Here is a 12,819-nt window from a genome sequence, read left to right on the forward strand (position 1 = left end):
CTTCTCGTCATTCCCTTGCTTGCCCCACCCCCTTCCCACCCCCGTGTGTTCCCGCCCCCTCCCTTATGACCAAAAAAAAAAAAAAAAAAAAAAATCACACCTCTGACTGTAAGGAAAGTTGCCTGTTACTCAGCATAATGGCTTGTGTACTTAATTTCACCCCACTACTGTCACTTGTATCATTTTGGACACCCCCAACAACCCCTCTTCCTTAGGTGTTGGGACCTTTCCAATGCTTGCAGAGAGAACTGGACCATTTCACTCTTCAGGGCATGTTTGACCAACGGACACATCCTGCTACCCTGCCTTTCCCTGTGAAGTAGGGGACTCTCTCCAGCCGACTCACTGATGCTATCCTCTCCTGAACCTCCTTCTATTTCCCTCTCTGTGGCATGAAGACACCCAAGTGTGAGCACACTGGTCTGGCAGCAGGGAATAGCACCCCCTACCTTCTGCCATGAAGCAAGGCCTCTGCATATACAACTCTATCATAGCACTGGCTTCTACTACTGAACGTAGCTGCTGGCTTTTCATTCGTCTCTCTCAACCATTTAACATTACTATTTTCCCCTACTACAGGCTGGAAGGAATTTCGCTTGATGGCTGTTAAAGGTAGACGTGTGCAGACCAACAGGCTATTGGTGAGGACCAGATCCTGATACCTGGATTCTAACACTTGCCCAAGTACCTGTCGCAAAGACCACAGACACAGGTAAAGACTTCCTTTCTCTTTTTAAAAGGGAAAACTGAAGCACAGCCAATGTGTTTGACTGGATACCCCCCAGCTAGTTGGTAACAGTGAGGAGCAGAATCCAGGTCACCTGACTTCAAGGCTTGTGCTCAGTTCACTTGGACACAGCTGTTTGCATGCTAAAACACACGCACTCCTACAGATACACTTTCTATCACCCGGACAATTTTCTTTGGAAAACTCCAGCTCTGTGCAGTTCTGCTCATATGTTGCCCCTCAGATGCATCATCTGGGTCACAGTAAGAATGTTCTGCTTAAATTGAAGCACACTCAAAATTTTTAACATTTTTTACTAGGAACCAAAAACCACATTTTCCTCTGTGTTTGTTTGGATTTGATGATGTTTTGTTCTCTTTGCTACAGAGTTAAGTCCACCCAAATGACTGCATCTCTGGGCAGTTTGTTTGAAGACACCTGAAATACTTCTCAATGTTGCCTTTGCTGTTCTTTACTAATATTGAAGAGACATGGGAAGCCATGATCCAAACACTTCAGTGCCTTGAGAGGAATTTTATCCATGGTCATTGGAAGTGCTGGGGGAGGGGCCAGAGGCCAGGAAATACAGGCTTAAAACAATATGTTTGATTTTAGATTCAGTGTTTGATGGGACGATTCATGCAACATCAGCTCTTTCCTGAAGTTCAGGAGTAGCCAGTCAGCTATTCACCTGGAGTTGGGTAGGAAGGGTGCACAACATGCATTAAAGTATTCTTTGTTAAAGACCATGACAATGAAAGGAAGACATTTATGTGCATGGATGGGAACGATTTCTAAGGCTCCCATCAGCACAGCTCAGCTAAGCCATCTAATGTTTCTCTCCTGCTGTGAAATCTGGCTTAGGGTGGGATCTCCACCACGGACTGGGGTGTTCAGTCTAACCAGCTGTAGAAACAACAAGAAGTTGTCAGAAAAGTCCCTCTTGGGCAGACCACTCCAACCTTGCTTGCCAGAGTGATTCATGAGGAGTTTAATCCTGCTAAGGTTCTGGGTTCCCTGCCACATTTTGTTGTCTTACTACACCAGTTCCTGCCATTCCCAGGCACAGATTTAAAATGAGAGCTCCTGGGTTCCAAGCAGCATTGGCTAACAGCGATGCTGTTTGTGACTGGTTTTGCTGTGCGCTTAACAGAAGAGCTTGGACCTACAGACAAGTCTCCTTTTTTATCCTTAGACTGACGCAGCCCCAGGTGGCTTGACCAGCGATGGAAGATTCGCACAGTGATGACAGTGGCTTCCAAGCCTATATATAAACAATCACCAATTACACCACTTCAGACCTTGCCATGAGCTGTCAGTCTTTAAAAATGGGTTGCCCCATCTCTACAGTTGCTGGGGGGAGTGCTGAGTTAGGTATTTTCACAAAACCATTTGTCTCCCTCACTAAGTGGGGAAAGGTCACTTCTTTATTTAAGATACAATAGGACTGAGGGCTGGATGTGCTGCCAGCTGATGGGCAGCACTCCAGCCACTTCCTGACCCCATGCCCTTCCACCCCAATCACCCACAAAAACACCGGTATCAGGCAATCAGAACTGGCAACTGCATTCTACCTGGAGGCATGATAGTGACACATATGTGGGCAAAACAAGCAGTGCGTGCTTTCCTGGAGGGAGGGACTAGGCTAGCAAGCTTTTGGCTTGGCCTGGCTGTCAGCAAAGAGCTCTCAAGAGGCAGATGAAATGAGTGGCTGGTACTCCTGCAGGAAGATCTTTGCTCTGGGGAAGGTCACGAGGACACTTTTCCTCCTGCCTGCTGGTACTGTGCCTGTGCTGCCAGAGGCAGTGGTACCAGCATATGCTGACTTCCAACAGTGTACTCTGGGCGCATGGCAGCTCTGGATTAAATAAGAGAAAAAGGATCCAAAACATATCTTCTGTTGCATACAGGCTCCAGCTGTGATTTTGTCATGTCAAGCAGGGTCAAGCTGGGGCACTGATTTCATGGGAAAACTCCAGGGCAGTAGAAAGTGATGCCTGCAGATCAAATCAGGAGCATTCTTTCCTCAAGTCCCTGGTAAACCAGGGTCCCAGAGCAGCCAGCATTGGTGGCTGTGCTACTTGAGGGATCATCCTTGGAAAGAGCTCTCCAGTTCACCCATGGAACTTTTTGCCAGAACAAAAGCTGTCAGCCTTTGTATTTAGCTAGGTAAGCTCTACCTAGATTTCCCTCCTGCCACAGGTGGGTGTTCACTTCCTATCCTAAACTCCTATGCAATTAAGCCATCTGCCCCTGAAACCTGCCCTACTCTGGGGATGGTGACACTGCTGGTGGTGGCAAACTGGGCTGTAGTTTGTGCAGCCAGGTGCAAAGCTCTCCTGGATCTCACATGGCTAAAAGACAATGCAAATATTCAGAACCTCCATAACTGCCCCCTTTTTTTTTTAAGCTAGGCTGGACTAAGGGTCTCCTCTACTTAAAGAGGAAGTGACACTGTTTTATTAAACCTACAGCACAGCTATAGTGACGCAAGTTACTAACAGTATGCTTATGTACTGCTGATCTGAGGCAGGTGTTTCAAGCACAAGCCAAGGTGCTGGTTACAAGTTTTCAGAATGAAGAAAACTACCCTTCTGGTCACGCTGTACCCAAGGTAACCTTGACTTGCTTTGGGTCCTTTCTTATCTAACCGCTACTTTAGGACAGTCTGTATTACAATTCCCAACAACACAAGCTCTTAGTTCCTCTGGTCTTAAAAACCTATACCCATTGTCCACTATAAAGTTTAGCAAGAACATCAGATCTCTCTGCATGTAAGCACAGATGATGTCTACTGGTTTATGTTAGAGGCCCTTTTTAAGAGGAGGCCCAACTCAGCCCTGCCTGGGTACTGAGAATACTGTTTGTGCATCTGACTGAAGATGGAGCACATAGTTCATGGGATAGATACACAACTAGGTCAAAGCAAAACAGGGTACATTCTGTCTCTATCCTATTCTGGATTCTTGAAAAACTCAAGATGGGCTGAAGGAGACTCTGGTAGGAGGTAAAACACAGCAGGATTTTCAAGAGGCTTCTAACAAGATCCATCACAAAAAAAATTAAGGAAAACAGCTAACCATGGGATAAGACAGATGTATCAAGACATGGTTCAAAACACAAAGGATACTTAGGAGTAAATGGCGGCATCTCCAAGTGCAGGGAGGTTAACAGTCTGCTACCCCAGGGGTGGGCATTTAACATATTAATGATTTAAGGGAGAAAGTGGACAGTGAGGTAATGATACCTGCTGAAAACTGAGCTACACTACAGAAGGGTAAGAAGAGCTGGGAGGAGCTCCAAAATAATAGAAATGTGCTGAGGAATTAAGCAAGGGATAGAAGATGGGATACAGAAGGGCAGAAAAGAAGAGGGCAACTCCAAAAGCATGGGTGTGTGCCCAGTCAGCATCCTTCTTTCAGGACAGAACAGCTGTCACGATAGCCCAGTGACAGTGCCTAGCCAGCCAACAAGCACCTGAAGAGAGCTGAATGGACTGGGAAGAACATTTATAGATATCTTCCTTCTCTTCAAGGATTCATCATATCCATTACACAACTCCCACGGAATAAAAGAATAAAAGACCATTCTTTGCTGAAGACATTGCACACAAATCAGTCTCAAACCATGTTAAATGCATTCCCTGCCAATCCTCCATGCTACATCTAGATGTCAGGATGGCGAATGCATCAGCATGCCTGAGATGTGGACTATGCAGGTGTATCTGGGTTTTTTGTACCCATATACATCAACCATGGTGTCATTCCATGAAAGTACTCACATAGCCACTAGCAAGCTCTTGTACTCCTGACTCCATCTGCTGCATATTACATTTTCAAAACAAAGCCCTCTTGCCTTTCAACGTTGTCTGGAACTCTGCAAAGCACCATTCAGGGAACACACGAGCTCCAGGGGCTGGTAATGGGATTAAGAACATTTAATCTCTTGATCTGTTGCTCCAGGACCAGATGAGGTGACAGTACCCAGAAGTCTACTTCCAGAAGGCTCTTCTACAGTCAGTGCAGGGCTCCTACATGAAAGCTGCCAGCCCAAGGGTCTGTGGTAAGGCAATCTGAGACAGGCATGGAATAGACCTGAACGTTCTCCTTTGCACGCGACTGAGGAAGGCTAACTGGGAGAAAAATGGGAACAGCTTTTCCCTGCCACTGTGGTATACTCCACCCCCTCCCATTTCTACAGCTGCCACCCCTCCGTGGCTTGTACCAGAACTAAATTCACTGTGACATTGGAAAAACATTTGTAAGAGATGGTGGGGGAGAAAGGAGGAAGGTAACAAAAGCACCAGCATTTGCCCAATGTGCAAAGGGTGAGGGTTGGGGGGGATTGCTTCTTGGTAACTTTCTAGCCTTCTCCCTATTGCACTGCACTGTCTTGGTACCCAAGCAGCTTTGCTGTTTTGAGGGAGGGCAACAGGGACTTGGAGAGGCAGCAGTCACAGTTTGCAGCTCGGCTGGTGCAATTAGTAACACAGTTCTGGCTGACAATAAGATTCTCTGTGCGGAGGTTTATGTAACCTAATCTAACATTCTTTATGGGCTGTGTTGAAATGGAACGGGCAATAAATAAGCCCATTTATACCAATTATTCTTATGTAACCGGCTGCATTCATGTGTTTTTGGGATTAAACACTTCCCCCTCCCTTGGCTTCATGCGGGCTGGCTGGGAAAGAAGGAATGGGAAAATAAATTCAAGGTGGAGAGAGAATGGAGGGGGAGGCAGAGGCCAGCCCGTGATGACTAGGAGATAGGTAATGGAATACTGGAGGACAATCAGGGTCAGGCTGTTGCAGCACAGCTGCCACAAGCAGCTGGCTCAGACAGAAGCCAACAGAGGATGCTGAGGGGAGCCTGTCCCAGGATGGAGTTGTTCTGAGGCTACTTCAAGTCCAACCTGAACTAGCAAGAGACAACATAAATCTCAGAATCAAATTCATCACCAGTTGTGAAGGAGTAAGCATGGCACTGCCAGGAGCTGGGATCTTTTGAAGCACTTTTAGAAGAAGGCTGTGGCCATTTCACTGAACCCATCTGCTTTGGCTAAGGTCAGCTCAACACATGAGCAATGCACAAGGCTTTGGAGTCCAGGACAAAAATATCCTTCCTCCTGCCCCACCCAACACTAACGTTAATGATTAAGTGCACCTAAAATGAATGCCATGAGTCAGGCTCTTGCTGTTTAAAATAGCTCTGGGCAGCAATTCCTTTGTCTAAAAGAGACAGCTACTTCCAGAGAGGTGAGAGCACAGGGTGCAGAGCTGAAATGGCCCTTGCCTCTGGTGATGGTGATTGCTAGTTCTCTATCATGTGAAAAGAGTATTTACTGACTGCTGGGGAAGGAAAATCTTTTTCAGCTGAGAGACTTTGAACCTCAAAATGCATCCTTCCCTCCAATTGTTTTTTGCATCCTTTTGAGGCTCTGGACCCTGCACAAACAAGGAACAGATTAACAGCTGATGGCTGCATCCTCCCCAACTCCCTGCTGAAAATGGACCAGGTCTGAGGACCTAGTTGAATTTCCTACACAACTGGCCACCAGATGCCTTCCTTCTAGGACAGCTGAAGGCAAAATGGCCTCTGAGCAGGTCTCAAAGGCAGACAGACTAGATGCACTGAGATGTCCAGAACTCAGCATTCCTAGGCATGTTTGTCAGGATACAGAAGCCCTTAAATAATTTCATGAACAAGCAAGTTGGGAAACAAGTTTGACAAGGCAGCCTCAAGAAGGAACCTGAAGTTTCCGAAGGTGCAAGTGAAAACAAGGAACTAGTCACATGCTTCAGCACGACAGGACTTTCCACCTGCAGTCCTATAACCTGCCCCCCCCACAACACCCATGGAAGTAGCCTGCTGTCTCTGTACACACATCTGGTACTGAAGCTGCTCTTCCAGCTGCACACCTACTGTTACCACTCCCATGTTCACCTGTAGTCAAAGAAAGGAGTCATTTCCAAACAGATCTCTAGCCTGAGCCATGCAAGGGGTCTGGTAAGTCAGCTACTCAGCCTGGAAACCTTTGGGTATGGAGCCTTTCATAGACCCAAATACCCATCAAACAGTCGCGTCCTTAGGACCAAAGAGAGAAAGACTCCTTATTTACCAGGATCTTCCACCTGTTAGCCTGCTTTTCGTGACTCCCCACAGGCTTAGACATTTGGGAAAAATCCCACTGCCCCTCCCCTGCAATCACCCTGTCAACTTCCATCAGTTGGGCCAAGTCCTCCAGCAGTCCCAAGGCCAGCGGGGAGCCAGTGTCTGTGCTCCCTGCACTCGGAAGCGAGGAGGCAAGTCACGGAGCAGAACCTGGTGACAAAGGAACCGCACTGGGAAACACCGTGCAGCGTGCCAGGAAGGCAGCTCAGAGAGAGCTGTAGTGACTTCTCTTACTCCTTGCAGGTGCCCACACTCCAAAGGAGGCATTTCAAAGGGGGAGAGAATTCTGCCCCCCCTTCCCCCCATCCTTGCTCCTTGATCATAACTGAGGACTCATTTTCCATAAATAGAAGTTCTGACATTTCACTGGCTAACGCCTTGTTCCCATCGTGCGGGAGTCTGAGTACAAACTGCTTTTGAGTTTTGGGCCTGGTTTTGATTAGTGAGGAAGGAGGAGTTTTGGTGGCATCAGGAAGTCTGAAAACATTTTCCATTAAAGGAGCAGAGCACACATCACGTCACCCCTGCATGTGAGACTCACTGGAGGGAGAAAGATGCTCCGGTGCTTTGCTCCTCTTTCCTTCCCTCACTTTTCCTTACATTTCAAATTCTGGATAAGATAATGGGAAGAACAGAACCCCGCTGCCCACCCCATGAGACATGGGGATGGCAAATGAGTAACAAGCCTCTATTAACTATGGCGCAGTGGTTACAGCAGGGGCTGGGGGTGGAAGTTATGAAAGCTCCTCAGGAAGCCAGGCCCCAGGGTAAGGGGTTCCAGATGGAGCAGTAATGAAGAGCAGCATGTGGGCGGGGGTAGGGCACAGACTGCTCCTGGCCAGTGGCTGGCTTGTGGGCCTCAGGAGAGGTGTGGTGGGGAAGAGATCCAAAGCCTGGGAGCATGAAGACCGTATCCAGGGCAGTCCAGAATGTGACACTTCCCCAAGTTTGGGAAAATCCAGGCCCTCCCTATTGGCTGTGCAGGAGGTCAGGACTTCCTGGGTACACTCCTGGCAGCAATGTCATTGACTTCGTTTGTTAAGTTGAGTCCTGGCCCCTGGTGTAGCAAGGACAAGGAAGCAGCCTTCAACTGCTGCAAAAGCACAGCTTCAGACTTTTGAGGTTTGGCCCCAAATTCATGTGCCATAAACTGATATTTTGCTAGGAAGACTGGCTTTTGCCTGACACAGGCTGGCCAAGGAGGAGTTGGCCCCTCCAATACTGCCCAACTCAAATCAGGTGCTCCTTCCCACAGGGAAGTTCATGCTTACTGTTATGACAGGTGAGACTCAGCCCTGGCTCCTCCAAGACCTAAGGCCAAGAGCATGCCAATTTCCTCAGCTTGACCTAGACACCTCAAGCAAGGACCCCAAACATCTCTCATGCCATATACATGCATATAAAACCTTTGGCTTATGTATGAATCTGTTCTGCAGGGAATTCCTCCTTAGTTGGGGGATGCTGGTTTATTCCCCACAATACCATATTCATAGACAAAGCCTATGGCCTCTTCACATCAAGCCCACACCTAATGACAGAGAGGGAGAACACTTGTTCGTGAGGTGTCAGTATCTGCTTTAAAGCTCAGGGGAGAGAGCAAACAGAAATGGGAGAGAGAGCCACATTCAATGCTGGGTTGACTTGCAGCCCAGTGCTCCAGAGTGACTTCTCTCTTTTTCTGCATCCTGTACATCAGCCCCTCAACGTGGACTATCACAGGTTGAGCTGTGTGTCCAACCTCTCTGTCCTGCTGCAGTTCTGGGAAGTTTCTGAAGGCAATGCTGGGGGAGGGTGTGGAGGAGGAGAGGACAACTGGTCTCACACACGTCAGCCAGCCAGCTGCAGCTGCCAGCCTCCATAATAACAGCCAACAGCTGAAGCCATCTGTACAGCCACAGGCAGATCACATGTCAGTGACATGGGAAACCCCAAGCAGATATGTTCCCTTGAAGGGTTTCCATTTAGTGACGGTCAAAGTAGAACATGAAACTTGCCTAGTGGCTGGGCAGTGGGAGGGGAAGTGGCATGGGAGAACAGGTGGCTTAAAACTAACCAAGTGACAGAAGAGATTCCAGAGAACTCACTGGAAGTACTGAAGGAAACAAGGCTCCTGGCACCATGGCAGGAAACACAAAATCTGGCCATTCTTCACTATTCACCCTCTTTGCTGGGTAAGACTAGCTCTGCACTTCCTCACCCCCTCAGCAGGCCAGTCCTTTACTTGGCTCTGAGCTATGTTGTGGCTAAGACTGCAGCATGCAATGAAGGGGGCATCCAGGGAGGATGCAACCAGGATACATCTGTGTGGTTAGCTGTAAGGGGGCTATGTGGGCCCTTCACTTCTGAACACCTGATTAATGCCCTGTGTTTAACCATTACAGTGCAAATGAAGCTTAGGGCACCAGAAAAGGTCAAAAGCTCACCCAGGCCTAGCAGTACATTGGGTTAGTATGGCTGAGGCACACCGGTTTCTGTAGCCCAAAGCACACAAAGGTGCAATGTAGCTAGTCCCACGTTTAGCTGCCTTGGACTCCCCAGCCCAGATGAACATTTACAGCTGGGCAGCCTTTAGCACAAGCCCACAGTGAAACTTGGATTTACACCTCCAGGAGTTGCAGGGAAGCCCTCACTGCTGTTACTCACACCCAGAGTCTGAAGATGCACATTGTAACTGGACATTTGCAAAATGGGAGAAGATGGGCATTTACCCCATTGCAACTGGCAGCCCTTGGCTCAGCTGCCAGTTGCAATGGGGTAAATGCCCAGCTGTCATGCAATGAGGCTGTCTTCCTGAGCTCACAGGCCCCAGTAAGGCCCAATTTAGTGCCACTGGCTGTGCTGTCAGGGGAGCTTGCACGGGGACTATCTGCTTTAGGTGTGGCTCTAGCCAATACTCTCAGCTCCTTGCTTTCTATCAAAACTAGAATCCATTCAAAGGCTCACGTGATGGCCTCAGGAGCTCAAGAGAACAGTCACACGTGTGGAACAATGTGGGGCTGGGAACGCAGCCTCCAACCTCTTCCTCTTCTCCCAAAATGCCTGCCAGCAAGAGCACCCTCATGGAAGCAGGAGCCATACCTTCCTGGAGTGGTCTGCTATGCAGGAAGGTAGATATGGCTTCCATTATCATACAGGCTCCTAAAGTACTGAGACACAGATAGTAGAAGCAGGCAACAGGAGAGCAGTACAAAGGTTCCACAACGTTAGTGGAAAAGGCTAAACTTGCTGACTCTGCCAAGGTCCAGAGGCCAATTCTAGCAGATGCTTTAACTGCCCTGCCAGCAGGGCCAGGATTCTAAAGACATTTATTCTCAGATGTGCATCTTACTGCCAACAAGTAGTTTTATAGATCTCAATGAGACGGGATACCCACGGCAGCAAGTGTCACACTTGGCACTTGGTCTCATCTGGTGCTGACCCTTTGGAAACTCACTTGATAGGCTTCTACTGGAAGCCCCAGAAAGCCAAAGCTATGGAACGCCACTCATGGCATTACTGCACACAGGAAGACACCTACTCTTTCCCCCTCCCCCCCCAAAGAAAAAAAACTCAGATGTGCCTTTATATTGACAATCGTTACAGGCGGTGCTGGAGAAAGCTAAAAGAACAAAATATTTTTAGTCTTCTAACTTTTTGGCTGCTTGGATATTTAAGCAGAGCTGTGGATGGAGCCCCTGTCATCACCTCCCTGTCAGAATCAGCTTCTCCTTTCGTGTGGGTCCTTTCATTCAGCAACTGGAAAGTGAAAAGCTGTGCTAAAAAGACACAGGACATGTCTAAGCCATAAAAATGGGTCTGTGCAATAGGCACAGGAACTAAAAAGAACGCATTTTTGCAGGGAAGGGGAGAAAGAAGACAGCAGGACCTGACTAGCTTTCAGGCTGACCGTGTCCTTTTAAGACAATTTTTCAAAAAACCAAAACTATTTGGCAAATTCAGCTACAGAAGCACCAGTCACTTTTCTTCTTACAGCTGCATAAGTTTGAAGATGCTCCCAGAGAAAGTAGCCTCTTGCCTTGGAAGTTTGTTTAGCAAAACATTGGGGGCTTGTTAAGACATAATGCACTGAACAAATGTTGTCAATTATGGTCCCTGGCCTAAAACTATTTACACAGTTTGAAAGCAAAGACAAGCTTCCCAATAGCTGGACCTGCCATGTATGTCTCATATGTTGCTCAGGCTGGAGCCCAAACCCAGAACAAGCATGACTCAGACACAGTTTTCAAAGGGATCAGGTCTACTGTTTAAGAGAAGACTTTCCTCAGTCCCAGAAAAAGGTGCATGGCTGGAGTGCTGGTCCACATGACTAAGGTGACTGCCTCCGAGGAAGAAGGTAGGTAGAAAAGGGTTTCTGGTGCCAGCCAGAAGGAGCACAGTTTATACACCAGGGCGACAAGGTTGGAAGTTGAATTTGACAGCAAGTGAGACAAACCATAGCAGGATGTGTTTGAGTCCATTAGCGTAGCACCTCCTGTGGGGAGCAAGAAGCAGGACTTTCTGGCACAAGTATTAGAAGAAACCAGAAGGTGAACCACAATGAACCAAGGCCCCATTGCCAGTGTACTGGTAACAGCCAATGTGATGCTTCCCTGCTCAGGCACATGAACTTCCCTGACCCCATCCCCTATAATCTACCTCCAAGTGCTATTCTGGCCCATTTTGGCCCCAGGTAGCCAGCCCATCTAAAGCCAGTGAAGCAGGAAGTCCACCTGGTCAGGTCTGCACAACTCCACTTTCTTGTAGTAGACTGGCTGACCACAAGTATTGCTCTCTGGTGGCTGGTTGAAAAGGAAAGGCACTTGGCTATTCCTTGCTAAGAGTGATCCTCTTCAGCTGGAGGGTTAAGAACTGGCTTTAGAGCCAAGAATGTATCCTGGCTGCTTGTTGTGTCCAATGTACACAGAACACGAGGATGCCCAACCCTTTGGCCAAGCCAGGCAAGTCAAGGATGCACCACATGGCTAATTCAACACATCATCCAGCAGGGCTGATCCCTCTGCTATCCTGAGCTCTGCACCCAAAAGGAGCTATTATGTCCCAACATGCCAATGCCCAGGAAAGGTCCACCAGCACTGAAAGAAAAAATTCAAGAGCAGGCAAAAGCTGAGCTGGCCTGCCTGGAGATCATCTCACCATTTATTAAAATTCTCTGGCTACAGATCAACTCTTTGTTCAGTGCTGATCAATTCACCTACCCTGCAATCAGAAGCTACAGGCCCCCTTGATGTGAAGATCGAACAGGCTCATATAGTTTCACAGCAGCCTCCCTCCCCCTCTCTTTGCAGCCTTATTTTGTAATATCCAGCTATGCTCCCTGTGAATGGCAACAAAACCACCCCTTCCTCTACTACACTCCTGCTTCAGTACACAGCAAAAGCCTAACCATGCTCCTCTGGCATTGAAAAAAACAGAACCACCAATGCCATGCCCAGACACAGCCAGAATCCATTTCATACTGATAAATCACAGCTGCCTGGCACTTGAAGCACACTCCCAACTTCAGTCTAGGAAAATGAAGACTCCCTTGACTTGGCTCCTAGAATGCCACCTGACAGCATGTACCACAGGCACTATACCACCTGGCTGAGAGGATGTGCCAGAGCCATGCTGTAAGGTACAATACCAGGAAGGGAGGCTGCTCATGCACTACTCTCCTCTCCTCCCACTGCTGCACCTGTATTATGGTGGCAGACAAGTCTCAAGGAAATAGCAACCTGTAATCTACACAGAAGGGAAGGGAATACTACAGCAGCGTTAAGCATACAGGGCAAACATTTCACCTCTGAGGAAGAAAGCCCCCAGCAACCGCCTCTACATCAGGGGTAGGCAACCCCTGGCATGTGTGCCAGCATGTAGCAGGCAAAGGCATTTTGCTTGGCACATGTACCTCAGGGCAGACAGCAGGGAAGTGGCCAGGACTGT

At 48.1% G+C, this 12,819-nt stretch overlaps 1 protein-coding gene across 2 annotated transcripts in view; it reads right to left on the reverse strand.

The window, feature by feature from the left end:
* Positions 1–12,819, reverse strand: part of VAC14 (Vac14, PIKFYVE complex component) — a 267,959-nt gene that overhangs the window by 36,495 nt on the left and 218,645 nt on the right. The gene's annotated exons all lie outside the window — the stretch shown is intronic.

The sequence above is a fragment of the Gavialis gangeticus genome, unplaced genomic scaffold (assembly GCF_001723915.1).
Source record: "Gavialis gangeticus isolate Ggan-Ray unplaced genomic scaffold, GavGan_comp1, whole genome shotgun sequence".
NCBI classification, from domain to species: domain Eukaryota; kingdom Metazoa; phylum Chordata; order Crocodylia; family Gavialidae; genus Gavialis; species Gavialis gangeticus.